A 10,362-nucleotide genomic window follows, 5' to 3' on the forward strand; every position below is an offset into this window, starting at 1 on the left:
GTAATAAAAATTATATTCAATAAGGGACTAGAGAAAGATAGGATAATCAACTGGAAATTAAATAATCTAATTCTAAAGAATGAGTGGGTCAAAGAATAAATTTCAGAAAAATCCATAATTTCATCCAAGAAAATGACATTAATGAGACAATATACCAAAACCTATGAGATGCAGCCAAAACAATTCTTATAGGCATTTTATAAATTTCAATAGTTACATGAATAAAATAGAGAAAGAGAAGATCAATGAATTGGGTATGCAACTAAAAAAAGCTAGAAAAAGAACAAATTACCCCCCCCAATTAAATACCAAATTAGAAATCTGAAACTCAAAGAAGAAATTAATAAAATTGAACCTAAGAAAATTATTGAAATAATTAACAAAACTAAGGGTTAATTTTATGAAAAAACTGACAAAATAGATAAAACTTTTGGTCAATTTGATTAGAAAAAGGAAAGAAAAAAAAAAAAACATAAATTGCCAGCACCAAAAATGAAAAGGGTGAATTTATTGCCAATAAAAAATAATTTAAAGTAATAATATTGCCAAATTGTATTCCAGCAAGTCTGATAATCTAATTGAAATGGATGACCATTTACAAAAATATAAATTGCCCAGATTATCTGGAGGAAATAAATTACTTAAATAATTCCATTTTTGAAAAATAAATTGAACAAGCCATTAAAAAAGTCTCCAGGACCAGATGGATTTACAAGTAAATTCTACCAAACATTTAAAAACCAATTAATTAAAATACAATATAAACAGATTGTAAAAACAGGTAAAGAAGGAGTCCTGCCAAATTCATTCTCTGACATAAATATGGTATTAATACCTAAACCAGGAGCAGCCAAAATAGAGAAAGAAAACTACAGAAGCATCTGTCTAATGACTATTGATCCAAAATGTTTTAATTAACATATTAGCAAAGAGATTACAACAAATTATCAGCAAGATAATACACAATAATCAAATGGGATTTATAACAGGAATGTAGGGCTGCTTCAATATCAGGAAAACTATTGCCACAATCAACCATATCAATAAAAAAACCAACAGAAATCATATGATAATCTAAATAGAAAACCCTTTTGACAAAATATAGCACCCATTCCTATTAAAACAATACTAAAGAGCATAGGGATAAAGGGAGGTTTCATTAAAATAATAAACAGCATTTATCTAAAACCAATATCAACTTTTATTTGTAATGGAGAGAAGCTGGACACATTCCAAATAAGAACAAAGGAGAAACAAGAATGCCCATTATCACTACCATTATTCCATATTCCACTATAATTATTATACACCATTATTATTGTACTAGAATAATTGGGTTTTGCAATAAGAAAAAGGAATAGAAGGAATTAGAATAGGTAATGAGGAGATAAAACTTTGATAAATAAAGGAGAAAAATCTTTGTAGATTATGTGATGATATGCTCAGAGAATTCTAGAAAATCATCCAGAAACTTAATTGAAATAATTAAGACCTTTAGCAAAATTGTAGTATATAAAATAAACCCACACATATCATTGACATTTCTATATTTTAATGACAAAAGCTCAGCACCAAGAGATAAAAATAGGCATTCCATTTAAAATAATTGTAGACAAAATAAAATATTTGGGTGTCACCTGCCAAGACAAACTACATGAACACAAATACAAAACACTTATCACAAAAAAAATTAGGTCAGATCTAAATATTTGTGAAAATATCAATTGCTCATGGGTAGGTCCAGTCAATATAATGAGAATGACAATTATACCTAAATTGGTTGACTTATTTAGTGCCATACCAATCAAATTGCCAAAAAATATTTTATAGAGCTAGAAAAAAATAACAAATTTTATCCATAAGAACAAAAGGTCAAGAATATCAAGGGAATTAATGAAAAAACAAAAAAAGGATAGTGGCCTCACCTAAAACTTTATTATAAAGCAGCAGTCATTATAACCATTTGATAGTGCCTAAGAAGTAGAGTGGTAGATAGTGGAATAGGTTAGATAAAAATTGCATAATAATCAATGTTTATACTAATCTAATATTTAACAAATCTCTCAAACTTCAGCTTCTGGAATAAGAATTCACTATTTCACAAAAATTGCAAAGAAAACTGGAAAATAATATGTCAGAAGCATGGTATAGGCATACATCTCACACCCTATGCCAAAGTAATATCAAAATGGTACATGATTTGGATATATAGGATGATACCATAAAGAAATTAGGAGAGCAAGCAATAATTTACCTATCAGATCTTTGGAGAAGGGAGGAATTTATTTATTTATTTATTTTTGCTGCCCAAAGAGAGGAATTTGTGACCCAAGAAGAACTAGACATTATAAAACACAAAATGAACAACTTTGATTACATTAAATTAAAAAAGGTTTTGCACAAAAAACAAACAAACAAACAACAAAAAAAAAACAAGGTAAGGTAAATAAGATTAAAAGTGAAGCATAAAGCTGGGGAAAATATTTATAATCAGTGTTTCTGATAAAGGTCTTATTTATAAAATATATAACGAATTATATCAAATTTATAAAATACATGTTATTTCCCACCTTAAAAATGGTAAAAGGATATGGACAATTTTTAGATGATGAAATTTTATAGTCATTTGAAAAAAAAAATGCTCTAAATCACTATTGATTAGAGAAATTCAAATTAAAACAATTTTGAAATACCAGAATTAAGTACCAATCTGAGATTGGCCAAGGAAAAGGTAATGATAAGTATTGGAGTTGATGTGGTAAAACTGGGACACTAATACATTGCTGGTATATATATCCAACCACTATGGATATCAATTTGGAACTATGCCCAAAGAACCATAAAATTGTCCATATCCTTTGATTCACAAGTGCCACGAACTGAATCTGTATTCTAAGGAAAACAAAGTAATGAAAAGGAATCACATGTGCAAAAAGGCTTGTTGAAGCTCTTTTTGTGGTGTCAAAGAATTAGAAAATGAATAGATGTCCATCAATTTGGGAATAGATGTATGATGTCTGCCCTAGATTTCTGGAGGATCTCAGGATCGGCTTTGGTCTTAGTGAAGGAGATGGAAGTCCAGGCTGAAGAGTTACCATAGTTTCCATCTGTTCATTTACTCTTCTCAAATCAGTCAACATTCCCCATTTTCCACATTTCTTTTTTACAACAAATACAGGGGAATCCCAACGACTTAGAGGTTTTTAAGTGTCCTTGCTCAAGTTGCTCCTGTACTATATCTGATAAAGCCTGAATTTTTTCACTTGAAAAGGGCCACTTGTTCCACCCACACTGGTGTATCAGTTTTCCATTGAATGGGAACAATTGAGAGAGTAGACAGGCCTTCAACAGCAGCCCTGTCTAAAAAGCCATAGTACTCATTGTAATCCTAATTGTTATAAGATGCCACTTTCCCATGATTGATGGGGACTTTATTTACTTCAAAAGGAGTAAAAGTTCCTGTTTCACCTTCAAATATCCATCTCAAAGGGGTAGCACTTCTAATGACTGTAAGATCTGCACCCATGTGTACCAACCCTTTCAATGGTATGCTATTTATATAGATAGTCAGCACAGGATGGTCAGCTATAATAGCCAGAGTCCAGAATATTCCTGGACTCTTTTGTTAGGAGTCAAAATCTGGGGAATTATCACCAGATTGCCTCTCAGGAGTGTTTTTCAGTAAACCTAATGCTAAGCTACTGCTTCTCCTGGGTGATAAGTCACATATTGCCTACCTGTATTAGTGATTGGGATATTATCTACACATTCCCCAATTTCCCAATCAGTGTATGGATATTCGATGTTTTGTAAGTATTCTCAGGAGGTGAAGTGATCAAGCCTACTGTGCCTGGAGGCAAAGAATCCATAGGCTGCAGAGGAACAGATTTTACCTCTCCAGAGGATATCTCAGTGGTCCCAGCTGTGTACAACTCTATTCTCCTCAATTGTAATCTTTTCCCTCCACCATATTGCTTCTCAGCTGATTGATCATGTTGTAGTATTGAACTTTTGAAGACTGAGTGTTTTTTTTTTCCTGGGGCCCTGGAGTCCCCAGCTTCTCCTTTCCCTGAGCTATGTAAAGGGCTAGAACTGAGCAGATGCACTTAACGGAAATAACCCAGCACTTGAGGCTAATTAGCAATTGGACAATACTCTATTGGAGGATGACCCTGATCAATTATTCTGTGTTGGCTAGATCTGTGGGTGTGGACAGAGAAGGGTGAGAGAGATCAGAGGGTGGAGTAGAACAAGGGAGATCATTCTTTTAGCTGTGGAGAGAGAGAAAGGAGGTGTGGAGATTCCTGTATCTAATCCCTTGACTTCGACCCCAAAAGACCAAGAATAAAGACTTTTGCTTATCCTGACTCTGGCTGATTCTAAGATATTCAGAGTACTAATGTAGTTACTACAAATCTATATTCTGATGCTCATTTGAAGCCTTTGTTGCATTTTGGGTTTTGGGTCTTGTTCTCCTACCCTGTTTTTTATGCCGACATTAAGTTTTCAGATGCCCTACTGTACCACATTGAAAGCATTGGTGAGTCTCTCTGAAAGTCCCTTGCCAAAAGGGACCCTGTCTTCCCATGTTCGGATCTTTAGCTGTATCATAACCTGGCTACAAAAGGTATTTGTGCCCATTGTGGTATTGTGTCTTATGATCTCTTCTAAAGGATAATCCTTGTGTAGTCCTAGTATAATTCTTTTACAAACCTCATTAGCATTTTCCTTAGCAAGTTGTCTTATCATAATTTCTGTGTTACATTTTCACCAATAGTTTGTATGACAGCTGTCTGCAGACGTCCCATAAAATCAGCAAAGGGTTCATTTAGACTTGGCACTAATTTTTTTTGAAAACTTCCCCTCTATCTTGTCTTTCTGGGAGAGTGTGTAATATTCTCTTGATTTGCTTTTCTTGAGGTCTCTGGGAGCAGCTATTGTTTTAGTTCAGTAATCACCACAAGAACAGCCACAGGTTAAAGTGCAAATCCTTTATTATCTCCTTCCTGGGGCTGGGCAGCTTTCTGGAGAGCCTTTCAGACCAGCCTTGGTCTCAATGGAGGAAGTGCAGGAGGCCAGGCCAGCCATCAGGAAGATCGAAGATCTAATTGAAATTTTCATCTTGGTTCTGAGAGCTTAAGCTCCTGCCACCAGTCCTTTGTCTTTGCTGCTTCTGCCTCTCTCTGAATTTACCTGGCTGAGGCTCCTAGCTTATATACTTTACACTGAGTATAAACAACCAGTTTATCACTAGGAAACCATTATTTGTTGTAAGATTAAATCATACCGAACCATGCTAAACTAGATAACCATTATCTCTATCAATTCCATTGACTTAGCACCTTTGTAAGAATCCTTTGTTTCAAGTCTGGCCCATAACCAGGGTGTACCATGCTTTAATAGCAGCAGAAACAATTTTCTCATATATAGGGTAATTAATCTGAAATGTGCTAATTGATCAAAGGTGATTGCTATATTAACTCCAGCTTGCCTATTTCATTTGGCTTGTATTCTACAAAGTTCACTATACTCAGAAAGCCACAACATGTTTTGTCCAAGTCCTAACCATCTCTTTGCTATAGATTACCAATCACTAAGGGTTAAAATTTCATAATCCAAGTTCTCATCTTAACATAAGACAATGTAAACCCATAAAGAGTAGAAGCCTTATTCAGATCTTTGATAATTTTCATATTAAAAGGAATGTATTGTCTTCTTTCTGACCTGAAAATTCAAACTCTTAAATCACAGAGTATGCTTCTATTCTCAAATAGAATATTGAGAAATGTCCTTCCTCTTTAGCTTTAACTAATGCATTTTGTAATCAGATCTTAGGGGGTAGACAAAACTGCTGCATGGGTGGTGCTGATGGTATTACTGCCTCTCCAACTTCTCCTCCTTGCTCCACCCAGGAAGAGAAAATTGAGGAGGGAAGGTCAGGAGATGGGGAATGCCCTAAGGAGCCCTGCTGAAAAGCACTACACTTCTTAAGTTCACCAGCACGGTACTTAACTCCTTTCTTGTCCAATTCTTCATGCTTTTCAGCTGCTTTGTCAATACCATTCCCTTCCTGCTCTTTCTCCTCACACTTCCTTGTCTGGCTGTCCATATGAAACTTTTTCCTTATTTTAAAACTTGTGGGATTCCTTAAAGCCAATTGTATTATGTTGCATATATAGAATGTTTCCTCAGGAATTGAATCAGGACCCTTAGCATTATAATATTCAATTAATTGCTCTCCCACTAGTTTCCACATATTTGGTTCTAATTTTTCTTCCTTATAGAGCTAAGGAAGTGTTCATTCTAATATATTTAAGAGTCTAATGATCTGCTCCCAAGTTACCAACAAACCTTGCTTCTTTATTAACCTAATTATGAATTCTACACATTTCCTTTGGGGTGGGGAAAGCTCTTTTCTTAGTATTTGCCCCATTTCAGCTGAGAAAAAAAAAATGAAAGTGACTAGTTTAGCCCTTACCAAAGTTTTCTGCTTGTCTATTTTTGTATTCACCTTATTTCCAGGTCACAGGGACTTCTCCACTGAGTTTATGATCAAATCCATCGAATTGTTGCCTGTAGGTTCTTACATCCAGAGTCTCAAAATGTGGTGTGCTTCTTTCAGTGTCTCACATAGAGTGCCAAAATTAAATATCCAGGCTAGCTGTCTGGAGGATCTCGGGACCAACCTTGGTCTTAGTGGAGTAGTGAAGTAGGTAGGAGAACCACAAGGAGGATGGTCAAAGATGGAATGTCTCTATTTCTAGTTCCCTCAGCCCTTAAATATCTCAGTATGCTTACATCATTACAGAACACTAAGTATGTGTGACCTAGAGAACCATTATTTCATCAGTCACACTGAGTCAACACCCTGCTGTAAGTATCTTTGTTTCAAGTATACTTTTCCAGAGTTCTAGCCCTCTACATGTATGAATGAATTTTAGTATATGAAAATAATGGAATATTATGGTTTTATGATTTTAGAAAAACCTGAAAAAATTTACATGAATTGATGCTGAGCAAAACCAGGGATACCGTAGTTCAGCTTCTGGGCTTCTCACTGCTTCAGTCCCTGTAACTTTGGATGGAAAATGCCATCTGCATCCATAAAGAGAACTATGGAAAATCAAACACATGCTGTTTTTTTCCTCTTATAGGTTTTCCCTTTTCTTCATATTTTTCTCTCCCAACATGATTCATAAAGAAATGTTTATTTGAAAAGTTAATAATACATGTATAGGTAGAAAATAATAAAATAAATTGTTCAATGGTGTACAAATTTCACATATTTTAATTGTCAACATGAATTACCAAATTGAAATCTTTTTGAAGATATGCTTGACTTGGGTAGATTGAATTGGTGATTGGGGTGGTAGTAATAGTGGAAGCAGCAGCAAGAGCAGCAGCAGCAGAAGCAGCATTAGCAGCTAGCACTTATGTGATACATTCAAGGTTACAAAACATTTAAAGTATTTCATTTGTTCCTCACAATCAAACTGTGAGATAGGCATTATCTTCATGTACAAATGAATAAACTGAGGCTGAGAAGTGAAAAATTACTTTCCTAAAGTTGCATAGATGCTGAATCAAGCTTACAATTCAAGTCTTCCTTACTCTAACACCAGTGTTCTTGACTTGAAAAACTGCAGAGAAAAAATTATTCCCAAAGCCAGTGTTGAATCAGATGAACTCTAAGTTTTACTGAAACATAGATTTAAGAGTCTGAAAATTTCCATGAAAAAAAATTGGTAAAATTTTCCTGAGAATCAATCCAAGTCAGATTCTAAAGTTTTAAATCAATCTGGAAGATTTGGATACATTTTGGAATTCAAGAATACAAATGGAAATTAACTCTTCAAAACTGAAGTTAGCTAATAGGTACAAGCAGAAGAATGTACAGGGACTATTGTCTTAAGTCCCCTGGCTTGTCCTTTATTTTCTACATTCATGCCTTACTCTGAACCCTAGACTAATCCCCATTGATTCTAATGCTGGATATTAATGTCAGCTTGGATAGTCCCCAGATGTGGATAGGAACCATATGTGGAAATAAAGGCTCTAATAGGAAAAGTGACTTTCAAAATTTCACCCACTCAGCAAGTATCAGAGCAGAGACTTGAACCTGGCTCTTGACCACTGGGAGTCCACTTTACCATGCTGGTGCTAGCTAAAGCCCCCCAAATTAGGTCTTTCTATAGCTTCCCTTCCTTACAGAAAATCTTCTAATGTATTTTGCTTTGCTTTCTAAAAACCTAGGTTTGCTGTCTGTGGTAGCTGAACATCCCAGGTATTATTGTTGACTGTTGCTGCTTACTTGACTTTTGTTTATTTTAAAATGGGAAATTTTTGTGCACAATCTTGTATGATACTTTTAGTGCACCCTCTTGTATGATAGTTTCATCTGAAATAATATTTCATAAATCCCATATTTCTATCTGAAATAATAATATTTTATAGATCCCAGTTTTCTGCAAATCTCTATTATGTTTTATGGGACATCTCCCTTAGGGATACTTTAAAAGAGTTAAGGCCATATGGTGTATTGCTGCAGTGCCAATCCATTCCTGGATAAACATCAGAGTTCACTCTAAGCACCTTCAAAATGTAATTGAACTCTCTTTTATCTGGAAGAGAGAAAAGCTTTCCTTTTTGCTTTGTAAGATATATACAAACTTTTGTATATATCTTACATTAATAAAGAACTTCATAACTATTATACAGTAAGAAAATTAAGGCAAGATTGTTCTTGTTTTTTTCTATAGCATGTAGGTCATCTTACTTAGGGCTCTATAAGTTCAAGCTATTTTATGGGTCAATAAAACAGTATCTAACTTAGAGGTTCCTTTACTTAGATGCATCCAATCCTCTCTAGTTCAGCTGCAAATCAATTTAAATCAGAAAAAAATGATAAAATAAAGGAGCAAGATCAATGTTCCTTACTCTAGCTTACATTTCCAGTCTTATTTTGTATATTACTATAAAATCTGATTGCTATGATGCTATATTTTGAAAGCAAAAACTCAATATCAGTAGACAGAAAATTATAGGCTTAGTTTGCATAGGACTATAACAAAAAATATTAGGATAATGTTTAGATAATTCTAGCCATGTAATTACCTTTATAATTGTTCATGAGAGCAAAACCAAAGGAAATTCAAAGTTAATTATAATTTCAAGTAATCATTTCTACTAAAGTGAAATTCATCTACATCTATATAACTATGTCAAAGAAACTAGAGATTCTTCTGAATAGTCTCCTGGAGGAATACAAAAAGAGAGGGGAGAATATTGTATGCAGCTATGCTATGGGTATATAGCTCTTTTTTTTGCATCTTTGGTGCTTGGTTCAGTATTAGTAAAGCATTTTAGTTCCACAAAACTTTTATTATTCAAAAAAATACAATGGGAAAGACAAAATATAATTTTTCTCTTTTCTTTCATGCTATCTTATTGAGTGTGTACATACATTTTCTATCTAGCCAGCCCAATTCTCTTTTCCTGAATTCCAGTCCTGAGTCACCAACCACCTCTTGAACACCTTGAATCATAAATACTAGAAGCATCTCATGCTCAACATGCATAAAAGAAAAAGCATTATATTTCCCCAAATGAGTCCCACTTCCCAAGTATTATGGTCAAGAGTAGCAGTATCATGGAAGTCACACAGGCTTACAAATTTGGTTACATCCTCGAGGAACTCTTCACTCCCATTTACCTCACTTAATCAATCCATTGAAAAAATTTGTTTCTACTTTCACAATGTCTTTCATCTGTCTCCTTTGAAAAATCCACCAAATAGGACTGGGTCCTTATCACCTCTGCACTTCTCTCCTAAGAGTATTGAAATAACTTTCTAATTGGTTTTCCTTACTCAAATCTCACCCCACCTCATCTCATCCATGTAGCTGCCAATATGGTTTTCTTATAAAACCTAGGTCTAATTCTATCACTAACACTTCCTATACACATTTAGTAAACTCTAGTAGTTCCTAACTACTTCAAAGGGCATAGGTAAATGTCTCTAGTTTTGCATTTAAGGCTCTCTAAAACCTGAACTCTTCTCACATTTTCAATCTTTTTACACTTCCCTTCCCTTCACATACTGTATATTCAATAGAGCTATTCTGGCTTGCTTAAGGTGACTTGTCCATGACTTGTTATCTTCTATCTTCATGCCTTTTCTTGAGCTGCTTACACCCTACTTTCCCATACTTTGGGAATGAACTGCCACATCATCTTTGCCTTAGTTACCTCACCTTCCATCAAGACCTAGCTCAAATACCATCATCTACCTTTCTGGCTTTCCTTGGTACCTTCTCTCCGATATTTCCTTAAATCTACTCAATATGTACCTTGTATATACTA

General features: G+C 34.5%; 1 long non-coding RNA gene across 2 annotated transcripts in view; it reads right to left on the bottom strand.

Moving 5' to 3' along the window:
* LOC141542423 (uncharacterized) overlaps positions 1-6,753 on the bottom strand; it is a 123,885-nt gene extending 117,132 nt beyond the window's left edge. For both annotated transcript variants that reach the window (XR_012482147.1, XR_012482146.1), the window contains exon 1: positions 6,512-6,753. This is a non-coding gene — a long non-coding RNA (uncharacterized LOC141542423). The remainder of the gene's footprint in view (positions 1-6,511) is intronic.
* Between the last annotated feature and the right edge of the window lie 3,609 nt (positions 6,754-10,362).

The sequence above is a fragment of the Sminthopsis crassicaudata genome, chromosome 5 (genome assembly GCF_048593235.1).
Source record: "Sminthopsis crassicaudata isolate SCR6 chromosome 5, ASM4859323v1, whole genome shotgun sequence".
In the NCBI taxonomy this organism is placed as follows: Eukaryota; Metazoa; Chordata; class Mammalia; order Dasyuromorphia; family Dasyuridae; genus Sminthopsis; species Sminthopsis crassicaudata.